Genomic DNA, 20,327 nt, shown 5'->3' on the forward strand with positions numbered 1-20,327 from the left:
GGTGTAGACTATGTAGCCGTGACAAAGTCACGTTCCCCGGTGTGCACCACAAGGAAGTTAGTCTACATTGCATCCCTCCCTATTCCATGGAAGGATCTGACTGATTCACAATTTAAATGTTATTGTTTTTATTTTTAAGTGATATCCTGTTTCTTCTCTGGAACTCAAAGGGGATTTATCTCTTTAAGTTTGTCATAATAATTCCACAAAGGTGGCTGGGATAGTTGAAAAGATAACCTTAAAGACTTTCTGAATTAAAGCACAAGTTCTGGTCGCCTCACAGAACACGTCTGCAGTTTCGTGACAGAGACAGAATCTGTTCCCTTCTTCCAAAAATTAGTTCCCAGCCCAGGTGGTCTCATTTAAATGATGTAAAGTTCAAACCGGCTTCCAAAGTAGGAAATAGCTTCCAGACAAGCTCAGTTGTGGATTCCTGGGCTAAAAAAGGGCACTTAAATTTGCTCACTCCCAATCCAACCCAACACCTGTATCATAAATCACACTTCAGTCCTGCCATTTGCACCTCTCTGAGCCAATAGAAGGGAACAGCTGGCAAGTTCAAAAAAGGAAAGCCAGGTGCCTCTAGCTGCCATTTTCCATCATTTTGTTTAATCTTTCATTAGCAATAGCAATAGCACTTAGTCTTATATACAGCTATACAGTGTTTTACAGCCCTCTCTAAGCGGTTTACAGAGTCAGCATTTTGCCTCCAACAATCTGTGTCCTCATTTTACCGATCTCGGAAGGATGGAAGGCTAAGTCAACCTTAAGCCGGTGTGGGAAGAAATATCTATCTGGTTCAGTTCAGTGGTGGGTTGCCCCCAGTTTGGACCGGTACTATAGAACTGGTAGTAAAACCGGAGGGAGGCTCCGCCCACCGACCCCGACATCATCAGAATGCTTCTGCGCATGCGTGCGGCCCCGTTGCAAACCGGTAGTAAAGGTAAGTAGAACCCACCCCTGGTTCAGTTCCAAGCCGGCAGAAAGACACTGGAAACATGGAGGCTGATTAGAAAGATGGTTTAATGATGAAGCAAAACTACCAAGCACATGGTTCTGATGCAGCTAAGCACATGGATTTGAGAGCTTCTCTGGGCTTTGTATTTGAGCTTCCCGTTCCTGTGCAAGAGCATGTATTCTATTGGCTGTTGCCAGGCTCCCATGGAGCCATGTAGGGGTTATGTAGGGATCATAGCTGGCTCTATAGGCAAAGTACAAGTCCTGGGAGTTTGTCTAAGCTCTCAGGTTTGGTTGAAGTTTGGACTGCTCTGAGATGATGCAATGACTGAAATACCCTTAGGAGATTGTGCAATGTAGTGAGCTCTGTGTCTTCTGCTAAATGGTAGTGGGTTAATCCTATTACGTCCTGAAGGCTCATGTCCTGTTCTTAATTCCATCATCCGGGAGCTGGAGGTCTTTGGTTTTGTAGATAGGCTGGCCCAGTCTTTCTTAATGGGCACAAAATATCTGCTGGGAGTGGGGAGAGGGGGGGGGCTAAAGAGCGAGTTTGCTTTCTGCCTCTAAAAAAACATGTTTCTCCATTTCTCACACAGGAAAATATAATATTCTGCCTTTTTAATATTTCTCAAAATATTTCATTATTCTAGGAGAGGGGTGGGTGCCAACTTTCTACACCAGTGATACTTGAACTGCTGGCAGCTGGCAGTCAGCAGAAGTAGCCTGCAGTACTGCATTCTAACCACTATGCTGCCACGGCTCTTAGCCATCACTTTTCTTCACTTTGCTTAATACAGGTAGTCCTCAACTTACAACACTTCATGTAGTGACTGTTCAAAGTTTCCAGAGCACTGAAAAAAGTGACTTATGACCTTTCTCACACTTACGACGGTTGCAGCATCCTCACAGTCATGTGATCAAAATTCAGACGCTTGGCAACAGACTCATATTTATCACGGTTGCAGTGTCCTGAGGTCATGTGATCCCTTCTTGCGACCTTCCAAGCAAAGTCAACGAGGAAGCCAGCTTCGCTTAACAACCGTGTAACTAACTTAACAACTGCAGTGATTCACTGAACAACTGTGACAAGCAAGGTGGTAAAATGGAGAGAAACTCACTTGACAACTGTTTCACTTAGCAACATAAATTCTGGGCTCAATTGTGGTTGTAAGTCGAGGACTACCTCTTTTATTGTTTATTTGTTTTCACTTTGCTTAATAGTGGGGCCTGTTTGTTTGTTTGTTTGATTGATTGATTGATTGATTTCACTTTGCTTAATAAGGGGGGCAGTTTGTTTAGTTATTTTTTTATTTATATGGTGCCCATCTTGTCTAGAGTTGACCCTGGGCCGCTTACAAATATTAAAAACTGGTACACATGAAAATGATACAGCATTAATAACAACAATAATAAATACAGTTAAAAGGTGGGGAAGAAGGGAGAATAGGATGGGATGGGATGGGATGGGATGGGATGGGATGGGATGGGATGGGATGGGATGGGATGGGATGGGATGGGAAGGGATGGGATGGGATGGGATGGGATGGGATAGAATAGAATAGAATAGAATAGAATAGAATAGAATAGAATAGAATAGAATAGAATAGAATAGAATAGAATAGAATAGAATAGAAATTTTTATTGGCCAAGTGTGATTGGACACACATTGTACATAAAAGAAAAGATACGTTCATCAAGAATCATAAGGTACAACACTTAATGATAGTCATAGGGTACAAATAAGCAATCAGGAAACACTATCAATATAAATCGTAAGGATACAAGCAACAAAGTTACAGTCATACTGTCATAAGTGGAAGGAGATGGGTGGTGGGAACGATGAGAAGATTAATAGTAGTGCAGAAGTACATTGGGAGAGTTGGGGGTCTTCTCTAATCTGATAGCTGGTTCCAGAATGGGTTTGCCAGGACAGGTCAACTGGTAGAGCCAGGTAGGTCTTCAGGCCCTTACAGAAGGTCAGTAGAGTGGCTGCCAATCATTCAGCGGGTATAACGTTCCAAAGAGCAGGAGGCACAATGGAAAAGTTTATTCTCCTGGACACCGCCAGCCGAAATTCCTTGATCGAGGGTATCTGCAGCAGGCCCCTTCTGCCAATCCTGGTGAAGAGAGTCAATCCCATTGAGATGAGAGACGATTCCTCAGATAACCTGGATCCGTGCCATGAAGGGCTTTAAAGGAAAGAACCAACACTTCTACAACTCTCTTCTGTCCAGTTGGAGAAGACCCTTCTATTAGTCTTCTCAGAAGGTCTCAAAGCAAACCATACAGATTTGTCTGGGAACATTCAGTTCTGAACCGTGTTATATAATATTCCCCTTCCTTCTTTGTCCTTTGTAAGCCTGAATCATTCTGGTCAATGGAAATTTTATCTGACCTTTTTCGACTACAAGAATAACCCGGCCATTTATTTAAGGTAGCAAAATAACTGTTTCAAGCCAAAATGCTTAACAACAAGAGCTCCACTTATGTTTCAGACTGACGGAGACATCCTTTTGGCCTTTAAGTTACCTTTTCTTGAATTAAAAACAGCCCATTCAAACTTACCAGGGCCAGACAGTTCACAGAAATAGAGCATCAGCTGAGGAAAGGAAAAGGTGATGCGTTAAAGGAAATGCGTCACCAACGAAGAGGTCAACAGAGGACATTGAACTACACAGATCCTGATCCCTGCGGAACATCTGACTGTAGTGGGAAAAGCTGGAATAAGAAGACCCTGTACGTCATTGTCTGCATTTCCTTCTGATGTGTCTTTAACTTTACATCAGATTTAGGCCAGATGTCCTTCCAAATAAACTTCTGCTTCACAGCATGGCACCCTTCAGATGTATTGGGAGCTACAATGATATTCTGCCCCAACTACGGACCCCAAAGAACGCAGCACACACAAAGTCCGTACAAAGCTTAGTTTACTAACAGCTGACAAAAATTCAAATAATGTTAACTCAGTTCTGAGGCACAGTATTTCAGATAATCATAATCTTACTGTGGTTGGCAGAATGCCCAGAAGCAATTTGCAGGAAAACTGATAAGAGAGAAACAAAAGCCGAATCAAAATGTTTCTGGAATCAAGACGTGAAGGTATTTGAACTAATTTGCTTCCTGCAAATTGCATCAGTCATCATCCTTCCTTAAATAGGCTAGGGGAGTGGCCAATTAGCCCCAAGCCTTACTCTCGAGGAGACCTCCTCCTGAGGAGCCACTCCTGCCTTTTAACAGGTCTACGTGCTCGTCATCGAGAAGAGACTCCTCCTCTTCTTCCTCTTCACTTATGGGAGCTTCTGGAGGTTCTGAAGGCCCTGGCTGAATCCCCGCCTCTGGCACCACATCTTCTCCAGCTTCCTCGTTGTCTGACTCGAGTGCCAGCTGCACAGGCTGCTGGCGCAACACCACACCAGCCTCCTCGCTATCGCTACTAGCTGCACAGGCCGCTGACAGGCCACAACAAATGATCAGAATGCCCTATCTGACAATTCTAGGGTGAAGGTTCATTCTCTGAGCTTGTGGGTTGGTTTCTGAATGTTTCATTACCAGGCTAGGTAACATCTTCATCGGAGTTTAGGGGATGTCAGCATTCTTCTGTTTATAAGGGCTTCAGGTATGGGTGTGTCAAGTGAGGGTCTTGGGATGGGTCAGCTGTGAATCATCAGTGAGTCTTGTGATGGGTCTTGTGATGGGTCTTGCGCAGGGATGGGTTTCACTTACCTTTACCACCTGTTTGCCCCGCTCACATGCGCTGTCCATGCATATGCACACTGTTCGCAGGACCACAGGGTTTGAGGGGGAAAGGGAAGAGATGCTGAGAGTGCCTGGGTTTTATGCCCTCTCTGGGTTTTTGAATTGGAGCTTGTATTCTGATTGGTTGTCAGACACCCATGGGGTCGTGCAGGGGTAACTTTATAGGTTGTGTTTTTGAGTCCCAAGTTTGGTTGACTCTTGCTGGGTGATGATGTAATGAAAGGACTTTGGGATTCCTATTATGGCTCTGCCTGAAAGAGGTAGATCTTTGTTATGTAGAATGGACCGGCCCAAGCCTTAATGGCCCATTGACAAAGTTGGGGGGGGAGTTTCTGCCTCCCTTTTAGGGAAAATATTCTGCCCTTTTAATATTTCCTAAAATATTTCACTTTTCTAGGAGAGGGGTGGGTGCTAACTTCCTACACAGTCAACTATTCTGCTCTGGTGTGTGAAATGATGTATATTCAGATCTGTGTTTTCTTGAAGGCTGAATCAAAACAAATGTGTTTTGTATTCCTAATCAATTATAAATGAACCCTCTAGCAAGTAGGGCAGCTCCAAATTTATGCAAGTACTTATTCAAGCATGGCTCCCATCAGGGACCACATTTAACACAGGAAGAATACATGGCCATCTTCATCCCGTTCTACAGAATTCTGCCACTGAGAAGAGGAAGGAAGCTCAACTCCCAAAATTGGCAGAGACGTAACTGGCACTATTGTAAGTAGATAAACAAGCATCATGACTATTAATAAGAATAAATATCTCCACCTGTTTGTTTTAGCAGGGGCCCAATTTCAGGAACAACCAGGTCTTGTTGGAATATGTGTGAATACACTTCTTTGTAAGGAGTACAGCACTTTTATGTGGGGCAATCTCTTTAGACCAGGGGTGGGCTTCAAACTTTTTAGCAAGAGGTTCTCTGCCCAGTTGCTGTGTGGGCATGGCCATGGTGGGTGTGGCCTAGTCAGCCTCCTGCACCACAATGGGGGGGGGTTGTTTTTGCCCTCCCTGGGCTCCAGAGGCTTTCCTTGAGCCTCCGGGAGGGTCAAAACAGCCTCCCCAGGCTCTGGAGACCCTCCGAAGGCTGGAAACGGGCCCATTTCCAGCCTTCCTGAACTTCTGGTAGGCCTGTTTTTCGTCTTCCCAGAGCCTCTGTGCACAGCCTGCACTTACCTGCATCCAAAACGGGCCGCGTGGGGGATCCTGGAAGGGGTGGGGTGGGCGGGGCCAGCCAGGAGTGAGATTTGGGGATTCTCTGAACTGCACAGAATCTTAGGTAGAGGTTCTCCCGAACTCCTACGAACCCCCAGCAGCCCACCTCTGCTTTAGACCACATATATATCTTAGCAAGTAGATTGAAAACACCCTGGATCAGATCAGGAACATAATTTTAAAGGCCGAAGTGTCAGGTGCTAATAATCAGGAGCATTTGTCAAGTTCAAACCACAGAAGAGTGGTTATTATTGTTACCTCTAATACAAGAATCTAGTCAAACAATGGTCAAAGCTAAATTGGAACTAGATGATGGTCAACAGAATTCAAGGGGGACTTGCGTCTCTTGTGGCAACACACTAATTCCAAACTGATGGCACCTTTAATTCTGCCTTCCAGCTCAGCTTTTTCTTCTCCTACACAAAGGAAGCATATTATATGTTGTAAATGGATGCGTTTTCATTCAAAACTTCGGGTTTTATAGGACTCTGATTGTTCCTCAAGCATTCCTCTATTTCTAGACTCACCAATCCATTCTGAAAATGGAATGAACTATAGCTCTGTATCTACTGAGTATCCATGGCAAGAATACAAGCATTTTTACTAATTCATTTTGTGTGTGGGGGGGGAGTTAATTTTGCTGGCAGTGATCTGGAAATCATATATATTAGAAATCTGATTTAAAAAACATTTTAAGTAAGAGACAACCTTGATGAGGAAACATATACATATACATATACATATACATATACATATACATATACATATACATATACATATACATATACATATATACATACACACACACATATACACATATATATATGACAAATTTCCTCATTGAGGTTGTCTCTTACTTAAAATGTTTTTTAAATCAGATTTCTAATGTTTTACTATGCCAGATTTGTATACAACCCGCTCTCAATATATGTGTGTGTGTGTGTGTTTGTTAAGTGAGTTTTGTCACACTTTATGACTTTTCTTGCCACAGTTGTTAAGTGAATCACTGCAGTTGATAAGTTAGTAACCTTGTTATTAAGTGAATCTGGCTACCCCATTGATTTTGCTTGTCAGAAGGTTACAAAGGGGATCAGGATAAGGTTGACTCAGCCTTCCATCCTTCCGAGGTGGGTAAAATGAGGATCCAGACTGTTGGGGGTAATAGGCTGACTCTGTAAACCGCTTAGAGAGGGCTGTAAAGCAGTATAAAGCAGTATATAAGTCTAAGTGCTATTGCTATTGCTATCATGTGACCTCGAGACGCAGAAAAAGACATAAATATGAATCAGTTGCCAATCATCTGAATTTTGATCACGTGATCATGGGGATGCTGCAAAGGTCGTAACTATGAAAAACGGTCATAAGTCACTTTTTTCAGTGCCGTCGAACAGTCACTAAACAAACGGTTGTAAATCGAGGTAAGTCTACCTGTACTTTCATTGTAGGAAGTTGCATTCTCGTTTTTAACCTGCCTTTGCACAGCAGAATGTATTGACAGCCTCGTGAAAAGAGAAATGCTGAATGCAGGGCTAGAAACGTAGTGGTATCAAAAAAAAAAAACCCAAGCCACTTCAATACAGTCTTCGCTTCAAAGGATGGCATGAATAATACCTTCCAGTGACAACGCCAAGATTTTTCAACTTATGCACCAGAAAAATATTCCAGTAAAAAAACCAGTGGGGGCGAGAAGTGCGTGTGTGGGGCGGGGGAGGGAGAGAGGAGGGGGGCGGAGAGATGGATCATCAGTCACTTAATCATAATTGCAGCAACCATTGTTCTCTTTTTTTCTCAGAGGCTATTCAATCTGGAATTGTTTTCCTTTCTTAGCTGTTTGCTGGCATTTTTTTTTTTTTTTGACAGTTTCTTCTCTTTTACCTTTCCACCTACATCAGCATGTTGTTAAAAATTCCATTGTTGTTGCACTCGGCACCCATTTCAACAAATACCTTCTTGGCAACATTTTTCTTCGACAGCCGCCTCGTTCTGAACCTGTCAGCAAGCGATGGTCATAAATGCCTGATCAGAAAAAATGGAGTGATTTTAAAATAGTAATAATAATAACAACAACACAACACACACTTCCAGGTAGTTGTTGCTGAATCTAGGTGCCTTGCGACAGAAGGCGTGGGCTGCTGGGGGTTCGGGAGAACCTCTAGCTAAGATTCTGTGCAGTTCGGAGAACCCCCAAATCCCACTCCTGGATGGGCCCACTCACCCTGCCCCGCCCCTTCCAGGAGTCCCCACGCTGCCTGTTTTGGATGCAGGTAAGTGCAGGGCCTATGCGGAGGCTCTGGGAGGGTGAAAAAAGGGCCTACCGGAAGTTCGGGAAGGCTTCCAGAGGGCCTCTGGAGCCCAGGGAGGATGTTTTCACCCTCCTGGAGGCTTGAGGAAAGACTCTGGAGCCTGGGGAGGGCAAAAATGCCCCCCCCCCCCGTCGTGGTGCAGAAGGCTGGCTAGGACATGCCCCCCCCCATGGCCATGCCCCCCAGCAACCGGGCAGAGAACCCCTTGCTAAAATTGTTGAAGCCCACTGCTGACTAAGGGTTGTCCACTCTTCTTAAATCATGATCAGACCGAATGTTTCCTAGATTTGCCTCAAAGCACTTCAGCCGTTGCAGAAGGGGAAAATAATTTAAAAGAAAAGGAAGAGAAATTTGGCCAGGAAGGAAAATAAGGATCACAGGTGTGCTGAAATGCAAATCCACCAGAAGTGAGGAGTCAGATGGCACAATCCCAGCATTTATTTATTTCTATCCCACCTTTGTTGATCATGGTCAGCAGTTAAAGATGCTGACCTTGTCAGCTGGAAAGCTGGCAGCCTGGCTTCGAGACCCGAGCGCTGCACGACAGGGTGAGCTCCCGTTTCTTGCTCCAGCTACTGCCCACCTAGCAGTTTGAAAGCATGAAAATGTAAGTAGTTTAATAGGTACCACTTCGGTGGGAAGGTAACAGTGTGTAGCCATGCTGGTCACATATCCACAGAAAATGTCTGGGACAAGGACGGCTCCTCACCTCTCTCCTCGTTTTCCTAGGAGAGAGGTGGGTGCTAACTTCCTACACCATAAATTTATGGCCCAGATTAGTAAATTAGTTTATACAAAGAGGCATGTCGTTTATAAACCTTAATACACTGGTTGCACAAAATAAGAAGAGGGCATTGGATTCCCATTTCAAATACTGCTCTTTAAGGAGCTTGTCAGTCCTATGAATCAGTATAAACCTAAAATAGTGAATTGCTTGCTTTTTAAATTGTGGGTTTTAACTTTTTTCCAAGGTTTTAATAATTAAGGAAAATCCAAAGGGGGAAAAAATGGGGCAACTTTTAGGGCAGAAAGATCTGAGTTTTTAAAGTGGTGCAAGATAACTGTGATTCTTGGAAGTTTTCTTTTTTTTAGAAAAAAATGGAAACTATGCCGAATGTACTAATAACAGAATTCTATTATTCTGTTATTTCTAGTTGGGGCTTCGTTGGCAGGGACCTTGGAGGTGTTCTAATCCAACCCACTACTCAGGTAGCAAACCCTATACCATTTCAGATAGTTAATAACTGTCTAGATTAAGGTGACCAGACGTCCCGCTTTTGGCGGGACAGTCCCGCTTTTGAGCAATTTGTCCCGCGTCCCGCAGCGTTTTAAAAAAGTCCCGATTTTTCATTCTGCCTCCTGGTTCCCGGCTGCCTCCTGAGTCCCCGCTGATGGCTAGAGGGAAAAAACCTGTTTAAACTCTTGCCGCGGGGCTTCAAAGGGCCGCCCTACGTTAATTAGCTCGGCTTTCCCCTCTCAGCTGATTTGCGCAGGGCTCTGCTCTTGCTAAATTGCTCAGCAGTTTTTTTTTTCTCTTTGTGCAAACCAAGCTCAAAACGAAAGCGAAAGTAAAACAGGCTGTTGGCTTTGCGGTTTGCTTGCAATGTTGGAAAATTAGGCAGCAGATTTATTTTCCTTTTCCTCACCAAAAAAGGTAAGTGCAAACAATGGAAAATTATTTAGGGCAAAAGAGGAGAGTTCAAGATTTTAAAACACAAAAGAAAAAAAAGCTCTTTTTAACTAGGGAATTGTAATAATTGAGATATTAATTGTATACTGTGTTGAAAGCAGAAATGGTTAAGTTGTGGTTTGGAGGAATATATGGGGGAAATTATTTGGTTTATTATTATTGGTAAGTATAATTAATTGATTTGTAAGAAATTGGATTGCATGGAAATAATTGGAATATTCATGTTCATATTGATTAATATACAAAAAAGATAGTTATATAACTGATTTATATTAAAATGTTGAATTTGTATTAAACAACTGTATTACATAATTACATAATTAACCAATGTGAGGATGGATATAAAAATAGATGACAATGGGAAGGGGTATAAAATAGAATAGAAGGGAAAAATTGAATTTGATTAAGATTAGAGATGAGGATGAAGGGTAATATTGTTTTTTTAAAAAAATAGATGAGGAATAAATATGGCAAAAAGGAAATATAGAAATTGTAAATTTAATTGAAATGACTAAACACTGTTTAAATTTGTGAACCAGCCAAATATTCTGTTCAAAGAAAATACATTGTATGTATGTGTGTTTCTAATTATTGCTATTTATTCATATTTGTTCTCTTTTATTCTTTAAAGTTTAACAATTCATTCTTTATCTTAATATCTTTATATTTGTTTGGGGTTGGCTTTCTTCCCTTTCATCTTTTTTATTGTACAGCAATCTTTCTCCTCAAACCTACCACCACTCTCTTTTCTTTCCTTCTTACTTTCTCTTCCCCCCACCCTCTTTTTCTCCTCCCTACTTCCTCTTCCTTTCTCCTTCTCCTCCTCTCTTCCTCCCTCTCTTAACCGTCACTCCTACTCTAATTTCCCTTCCCTTCCTTCATCCCTCTCAATTACTGTATCCTTTTATGCATATGGACTACTCAGAGGGCTGAAAAAGTTATTTTTGACTGGTCCTCGCACTTTTGACCAGTCCTCGAACTTACGACTGTCCTCACATTTTACATTTTTGCCCTATCTTGTCATCATGGTGAAGAGAAGCAGTTGTGAAATGAGTGACATGGTTGTTAAGAATGCTGCACGGGCATAAATGTGAGGATGGTCATAAGTGTGAGGACCAGTCAAAAGTGTGAGGACCTGTCAGAAATGACTTTTTTCAGCCCTCTGGTTAGTCCTTTTGTGCATATGGACTACTCAGAGGGCTGAAAAAGTTATTTTTGACTGGTCCTCGCACTTTTGACCAGTCCTCGAACTTACGACTGTCCTCACATTTTACATTTTTGCCCTATCTTATCACCATGGTGAAGAGAAGCAGTTGTGAAATGAGTGACATGGTTGTTAAGAATGCTGCACGGGCATAAATGTGAGGATGGTCATAAGTGTGAGGACCAGTCAAAAGTGTGAGGACCTGTCAGAAATGACTTTCCAGCCCTCTGAGTAGTCCCTATACACATAGCCATGGCCACCCGGTCACATGACCAGCTAGCCACGCCCACCCAGTCACATGACCAGCTAGCCACGCCCACAAAATAAGCCACGCCCACAATGTCCCTCTTTACCAATGTTAAAATCTGGTCACCTTAGTCTAGATCAGGGGTGTCAAACTCGATTTCATTGAGGGTCGCATCATGGTTGTCTCTGACCTCGGAGGAGCAAGGGGCCGTGGCCAGGGGGCGTGGTGAGCTCGATGTTACTCGTGTCGGGGGCTCCTGTGGTGGCCTGAGCACTCTGCCAGATAAAACAGGCTCCCGAGCTCCGTTTTCAGCTGTGACGGCCTCCTGCAACCCTCTGCCAGCAAAAACAGAGCTTTGGAGGGGCGCACGCAGCCCTCCCGAGCTCCATTTGTTGCTGGAAGAAGCACTACGGGCCAGTCCTTCGCTGTTTCCAGGGTGGCCCCATGGGCCATATCTAAGCACCCCGTGACCCAGATTCGCCCCCCGAGCCTTGAGTTTGACACCCCTGGTCTAGATTTTTCTAGAGAGGCTTCTTTTCCTTCATTGCATTTCTTGCACTGACTGTGTGAATTGGGCACCAATTCACAAAATGCTGTAAAGGTGAAGCAGTCTCTTAGAAAAAAAATTTGTTAAAAGTCTATGGCTGTGATGGCGAATCTATGGCACGCGTGCCACAGGTGGCACACGTAGCCATATCAGTGGGCATGTGAGCTCAGCTCCAGCGCACATGTGCGTGCCGGCCAGCTGATTTTCGGGCTTTCTGGGCCCACTGGAAGTAGGGAAACAGGCTGTTTTCTGCCTCCAGAGGGCCTCCGGGTGGGGGAAGGCCGTTTTCGCCCTCCCCAAGCTCCTAGAAAGGCTATGGGGAGAAAAACAGGCATACCGGGCCCACTGTGCCAACGCGTACCAGGAGCGGGGGGGGAGTGGGGGTGTTGCACGCACATGCGCGGGGGTGGGGCGCATAGAATTATGATTGTGGGGATGTGTGTGCGTGACCCCCACTCCCCCCCCACTCCTGGCACATGATGGCAAAAAGGTTAGCCATCACTGGTGTATGGAGATTCTCAGTCATCCAGGTTTTGGTTGTCTCAATGGTGCTTTTTCAGGAAGCAATTGGACTTTTCTTGTTTTTTCTTTGAAGACGTTTCACTTCTCATCCAAGAAGCTTCTTCAGCTCTGACAGGATGGTGGGGAATGGAAGGATTTCCATTCCTTGCAGACAGCTGGTTATTTGCATCCTTTTAGAGAGTCATTGAGGTCACTTGGAGGTTTATCTGTGTCCTCTGGGTCGCCTGAGCAGTGCAAATGGTTCCTGTAGTGTGCATCTTTTTTCCCCCTGAAAATCCATTCATTGTCCCACACCATTCAAAGGGTGTTCATCCCAAAGTCTATGGAGATTCTCAATCATCCAGGTCATGGTTTGTCCCCAAGGTGCTTTTTCAGGAGGCCACTGGACTTTTCTTGTTTTTTTCTTTAAAGACATTTCACTTCTCATCCAAGAAGCTTCTTCACTTCTGACTGGATGAGAAACGAAACGTCTTCAAAGAAAAAAAAACAAAAACAAGAACAGTCCAATGGCCTCCTAAAAAAGCACCTTTGGGAGTTTGAATTTGTTTTTAAAGCCTCAGCAAAGAACGCAGCAGCCTGGCCCAGCCACTTCTGGGAAAAGGACACATGCCAGTTTGAGTAGTTGGCAGAATGTATAGCTAACTGCTGGATCCGTTTGCTGCTAAAGAGCTAAGATAGTTGGGTAAAAAGTCAAACTATTTTCCAAAGCACCTGAGGGCAGGACAAGAAGCAATGGTTGGAAACTACCATATTTTTCGGAGTATAAGATTCTCCAGACTATAAGAAGCACTTACCTTTTTTGGTGAGGAAAACAAGAAAAAAGAATCTGCCTCTGCCTCCCAGCAATTTTGCCTCATTGCAGCAAACAGCAAACAGCCTGCTTTACTTCCATTTTCGCTTTCAGCATAGCTTGATTAGCACAAGAAAAAAAATCTGCTCCCAGCAATTTACCTCCTTGCAGCAAGCAGTAGAGGCCCGTGCAAAACAGCTAAGAGTCGGGAGGCAATCCAAAGGAAAATCAACTCATGCTAATTAGGCTGTGCTGAAGCTGAAATGGGCTGTTTCTTCTTGCTGCTTGCTGCAAGGAGGTAAATTGCTGGGAGGCAGAGGCCAAAGGGTGGGGGCCAGTGGGTGGGTGGGGCTACATTCAGTGTATAAGATGCACCTAAATTTTCACCCCCTAGGGGGGAAAAGGTGCTTCTTATATTCCAAAAAATATGGTAATCAAGGAGACAAGCAACTTAGAACTAAGGAGAAATTTCCTGAAAGTTAGAACAATTAATCAGTGGAACAACTTGCCTGCAGAAGTTGTGAATGCTCCAACACTGGAAATTTTAAAGAAGATTTTGGATAACCATTTGTCTGAAGTGATGTAGGGTTTCCTGTCTAAGCAGGGGGTTGAACTAGAAGACCTCCAAGGTACCTTCCAACTCTGTTATTCTATTCTAAAAAAAAAAAAAAAACCCAGACTTTAAATCAAAGCTGGAACACACATGTCCAGGCTGGGAGTGACAGGAAGACACCTTCATCTATTTCCATGCTCAGGAAGCCAGGAATTGCCCTGGTGATGGGGCAATCAGGAAGGGCAGCTCTGCCCTTCCTGAAAGTTTTTGATCTTTCTTTGAAATCCCTCTGATGTTTCTTCTGGAAAAGAAGAAGGAGCCTCTCTTTGTACTGATAAAATCTGCTGGCTGCTACAAACAGTGACTTCCATTAGACCTCCTTTGTATGCGAGACTGGCCCCAAATAATTCACTAACTAAGGGCATTTCCCCAACGGCTGAATTAAAGTGCTCTCCACCCATCCTTGTGATAGCAGGAAAGGAGACCAAGGTGGCATTGGCTGGTGCCACTGCTGAACCCTATCCGTGCCAAGAAAAGGATAAAATGTCCCCTGCAATGCAAACTCTGCCCTTTGTGTTATGGCATCACAATACTGTAAATGTCTCATTGCAGTAATCCTTGACTTAACCACCACAATTGAGCCCAAAATCAGGAACCAGGCCATGCAGGAGAGCAAAGCTTCATATGCAAGGGATATACATAAAACCATACACACATCCTGGTCCCTGGTGCTCAAAGTGTAGTTTGGGCTGCTCAGTGGTGGGATTCAAATAAATTAACAACCGGTTCTCTGCCCTAATGACCGGCTGGATGGGCATGGCCGAGGGTGTGACAGGCAGCACTCGGCCTCCTGCACCCCACCCCCGGGAGCAAAAATGGGCCACAGGGTAGGCACTGTCTCCCTGCCCCATTTTGGGCCTAGTAGACCTTCCTGCAGCCTCCTGGGAGTAAAAACGGGCCGGCGGGGGCTGTGCCATACCCCTCTGCACCCCATTTAGGGCCTTGTAGGCCTCCCTGCAGCCTCCTGGGAGCAAAAACGGGCTGCAAGACGGCCGCACCACACACCCCCATGCCTCATTTTGGGCCTAGTAGACTTCCCTGCAGCCTCCTGGGAGCAACAATGGGCTGCGAGGGGTGCGATGTGGCGCCCCTCCGCACCCTGTTTTGGGCCTAGTAGGCCTCCCTGCACTTACTTGGGAGCCAAAACGGGGCGCATGGGGACTCCTGGAAGGGGAGGGGAGGGGCCAACCAGAAATTTAACAACCGGATCGCTTGAACCAGCCCGAACCGGCTGAATCCCACCACTGGGGCTGCTTCTCTACGGAGTACAAAATCAAACATGGCTTCTTTCTGCAAATTTGAATGTGTGTTTACAAGTGGTTCTCAATTTATGAGCAGTTGTTTAGCAACCATCCAAACTTGCAACGCACCCTGAAAGGGGGACTTATGATCCAGTTTCAAACTTCCAATGTCTCCCCCCCAGCACATGACTGTATTTTGGGCACTCCTCAACCAACTCAAATTTAAACCACCCCACGTCACGTGACCATGCTGATTGACCATGTTTTTGCTGGAAACTTGGCATTTACGTCCGGTTTCCATCAAAAACCGCCCTATACGAACAATTCAACACTTTATATAAGTACTAAAAATGTAAAGCGACTTCTGTGTTTGTTTTACAACCAACGCATTTGCTTATCAATAACCAAAAACATTCATAAAATCAGTCATGCGGTGACCCACTTTATGACAGCCATGGCTTTATGACCATAGTTGGCCTGTACTACTACCCGTATTATTTAGGTGAATTGCATATGGACTGAAAATAAAAAAACAGGCATACATAAGGTGACCAGACGTCCCGCTTTTGGCGGGACAGTCCCGCTTTTGAGCAATTTGTCCCGCGTCCCGTGGCGTTTTAAAAAAGTCCCGATTTTTCATTCTGCCTCCTGAGTCCCGGCTGCCTCCTGAGTCCCAGCTGATGGCTAGAGGGAAAAAACCTGTTTAAACTCTTGCCGCGGGGCTTCAAAGGGCCGCCCTACGTTGATTAGCTCGGCTTCCCCCTCTCAGCTGATTTGCGCAGGGCTCTGCTCTTGCTAAATTGCTCAGCAGTTTTTTTTTTCTCTTTGTGCAAACCAAGCTCAAAACGAAACTGAAAGTAAAACAGGCTGTTTGCTTTGCTGTTTGCTTGCAACGTTGGAAAATTAGGCAGCAGATTTATTTTCCTTTTCCTCACCAAAAAAGGTAGGTGCAAACAATGGGAAATTATTTAGGGCAAAAGAGGAGAGTTCAAGATTTTAAAACACAAAAGAAAAAAAAGCTCTTTTTAACTAGGGAATTGTAATAATTGAGATACTATTAATTGTATACTGTGTTGAAAGCAGAAATGGTTAACTTGTGGTTTGGAGGAATATATGGAGGAAATTATTTGGTTTATTATTATTGGTAAGTATAATTAATTGATTTGTAAGAAATTGGATTGCATGGAAATAATTGGAATATTCATGTTCATATTGATTAATATACAAAAAAGATAGTTCTATAACTAATTGATTTATATTAAAATGTTGAATTTGTATTAAACAACTGTATTACATAATTACATAATTAACCAATGTGAGGATGGATATAAAAATAGATGACAATGGGAAGGGGTATAATATAGAATAGAAGGGAAAAATTGAATTTGATTAAGATTAGAGATGAGGATGAAGGGTAATATTGTTTTTTTAAAAAAATAGATGAGGAATAAATATGGCAAAAAGGAAATATAGAAATTGTAAATTTAATTGAAATGACTAAACATTGTTTAAATTTGTGAACCAGCCAAATATTCTGTTCAAAGAAAATACATTGTATGTTTGTATGTGTGTTTCTAATTATTGCTATTTATTCATATTTGTTCTCTTTTATTCTTTAAAGTTTAACAATTCATTCTTTATCTTAATATCTTTATATTTGTTTGGGGTTGGCTTTCTTCCCTTTCATCTTTTTTATTGTACAGCAATCTTTCTCCTCAAACCTACCACCTCTCTTTTCTTTCCTTCTTACTTTCTCTTCCCCCCACCCTCTTCTTCTCTGTTATGTCCATATAAGGGCATCCGCCCTGATTGGCTGCCAGCCATCGGGCGGGAGATTCGAATCCCTGTCTAGGGGCGGTGCGTCTGCCGGGAGCGAATATAAGGAGAGCTCCGGCAGCGCGCCAGCAGTCTTCTTTTACTTGTTACTATGTAAATAAAGTTGTTACATGTATCGAGCTGGTCACGTCTTCTGTTCCTGCGCCTGATCTAACACTGGCGACGAAGGACTAGAGAAGAGAACCTGAGAAAGACGCACGGCACGATCGCCCAAAGAGCTGAAGTCACTTCACCACAGCGTCTTCCAGAATGGCTACCCCGCAAGCCCCGATGACCGCGCTGAACCCGTTCGACCCATCCCGGGAGAAGTGGAGGTCATACATGGTCCGATTCCGGCAGTTCCTGCGAGGCAATGGATACCAGAACCTCGATGATGAGAGGAAAAGAGCCCTCTTCCTGGCTCATTGCGGATCGGACGTCCTAGAGATGGCGATGGACCTCGTGGCACCTAGGGACATCGAGGAGATGTCCTGGAACGACCTGCAGGACGTCTTACAGGAGCACTATGCACCTACAGGCACCCCCATCGCGAACAGGTTCACCTTCCAGCAAAGAAACCAGCGGGAAGGTGAATCCATCAAAGAATTCGTGGCAGCGCTCCGCCAACTCGCTGCCAACTGTGAGTTCGACAATGTGGACAACGCCATCCGGGACCGCATTGTCTTTGGAATGCGAGATGTGGGGCTGCAAAAGAAATTCCTCAGCAGGAAGAGGATCCCGCTTAAAGACGTCCTCGACGAGGCAACAGCGGCGGAGACGTCCGAACAAGCAGCCGCTGCAATGGTAAAAGCAAGAGGGATCCATAAGATCCACAAGTCGGGCCCAACCTCATCAGACGAGGCAACCACTCAATCCGAGTCTGATGAGGAAATGGCCGTCCACAAGGTGTCCCGCCCTCCCAGGCGGGAAACACCACAGCATGGCGACCGGGGAGAGCGATGCGGCAGCTGCAGAGGCGACCACCCCAGAGCAACCTGCAGATGGAGGGACGCGACCTGCCGCCGATGCCTGAAGAGGGGCCACATCGCCGAGGCCTGCAGAGCCACAGACCCAGCCCCGGAGCCGCCCAGACCGCGATTCCGGGAAAATCGCAAAGATAACCAGAGGACATCCAAACGGTCCTCAAACCAGTCCCGGCGCGGGGAGGAGGAATATCCCCGAAACAGAACGGTGCACCAGACCACCACCATCGCTCACACAAGCGACGAGGGAACCACCAAGTTCCACGTGACGCTGCTAGCAGAGGGGTCTCCGTGCAAGATGGAGGTAGACTCCGGATCTGCTTTCTCCATCATGGACTGGCAGCACCTACAACAGCTGAAACCGGCATACAAAAGAACCCAGCTGAAAGCCCCGAAAGACAAACTTGTGGACTTTAACGGAAACCCCATTGAAATCCTAGGCAGAGCAACCATCCATGTGAAATACAACGACTTCGATGGAAAGCTACCCATCACCATTGTGCAGCACAGCCGACCGAACCTGTTGGGCGTGGAGTGGTTCAAGCCTCTAGGACTTTCACTTCAGGGCATCCACGAGATCCGCAGGGACGAACTCGACTCCATCATCGAAGAGTTCAAAGAAGTCTTCGATGGTAAGCTGGGGAAATTTGTGGGGAGGCCAATCTCCTTTAATCTGGACAAGGGAATCACCCCAATCAGGCTCAAGCCCCGCCGAGTTCCATTTGCCCTGCGGCCTAAAGTAGATGAACAGCTGGATAAGCTGATCGCCCAGGGCGTACTGGAACCGATCGATCATGCCTCATGGGAGACCCCCATTGTGACCCCACTGAAGCATGATGGGTCTGTGCGCATCTGTGCTGACTACCGTTGTACCATCAACAAGGCGTTGGCACAGAGCGCATACCCAGTCCCAGTGGTGCAACACCTGCTGCATTCCCTGGGATCTGGATCAATTTTCGCGAAACTGGACCTGGCCCAGGCTTACCAGCAACTGCCAGTGGATGACAAAACGGCGGAGGCACAAACGATTGTCACGCACAGAGGGGCATTTAAATGTAACCGCCTCCAATTTGGAGTCAGCGCTGCCCCTGGCATTTTCCAATCCATGATGGAACGCCTTCTCCAAGGCGTTCCAGGGGTGGTGCCTTACTTCGATGATGTGCTCATCTCCGGTGACTCGAGACCCCAACTCCTTGAAAGGCTCAGGCTTGTCCTGCAGCGGTTCAAGGACAAGGGTTTGAGGGTCAGGCGGGACAAGTGCATCATAGGAGTACAGGAAGTCGAGTTCCTGGGCTTCCTCATTGATAGCACAGGCATACACCCCACCAAATCAAAAGTGGAAGCAATCCATGAAGCTCCAAGCCCAAAAAACAAAACGGAGCTTCAGGCTTTCCTTGGGTTGCTCAACTTCTACGCCATTTTCTTAAAACAGAAAGCCACAGTTGCTGAGCCACTCCACCGCCTGCTGGGGAAATCGGCTTCCTGGAAGTGGGGCCAGGAAGAGGAAGCAGCATTCCGGGGCATCAAGGGACTATTGACGTCCAAAAGCGTCCTCATCCAATACAGCGAGACGCTCCCCATCAGACTGACCTGCGACGCGTCGCCCTACGGGGTGGGGGCAGTCCTCAGCCACGAACTGCCCAACGGCTCGGAAGCCCCAATCGCGTACTTCTCAAAGACAATGTCCGGCGCAGAACGGAACTATAGCCAGCTGGACAAAGAAGCCTTGGCAATCGTGGCTGGAGTGAAGCGCTTCCACGAATACCTTTACGGAAGACGTTTCACCATAGTCACAGACCACAAGCCTCTTCTGGGACTCCTCGCAGGCGACCAACCAACCCCGACCTTCATGTCCCCAAGAATGACGAGATGGGCCATTTTCCTAGCTGGCTACTCCTATCGGCTCGTACACCAGCCAGGCACAGCCATAGGGAACGCTGATGCTCTCAGCAGATGCCCATCGAAGAAGCCAGTCGAAGACCCAGCCCCCACGCTCCACCTACTCCACATTGATGACGACGCCAGCTGCCTGGTGTCGTCCGCAGATGTGGCCGTCCACACCCAAAAGGACCCCACACTCCGCCAAGTGAAGTCCTGGATCCTCAGAGGGTGGCCAGCAGAAAAGCCAGAGGACAGATTCAGCCCGTTCGCCAGGAAGCAGGAGGAGCTGTCCACCATAAAGGGCTGCCTGCTATGGGGAGACAGGGTGCTGATTCCAAGCACTCTGCAACGGCGGACGTTGGAAACCCTGCACAAGGGGCATCCGGGCATCGTCCGCATGAAGGCCCTGGCACGGAGTTACGTCTGGTGGCCCTCCATGGACAGAGACATTGAACAATGGGTCTCCAGATGTGACCCGTGCCAAGAAGTTCGCCCAGCGCCGCCGCAATCTGAAGTCGCGAAGTGGGAGACCCCCAGCAACCCCTGGTCGAGGATCCACATTG

This window comes from Pituophis catenifer, unplaced genomic scaffold (assembly GCF_029215685.1).
Source record: "Pituophis catenifer annectens isolate HBS135680 unplaced genomic scaffold, rPitCat1.0.hap2 SCAF_4, whole genome shotgun sequence".
In the NCBI taxonomy this organism is placed as follows: domain Eukaryota; kingdom Metazoa; phylum Chordata; class Lepidosauria; order Squamata; family Colubridae; genus Pituophis; species Pituophis catenifer.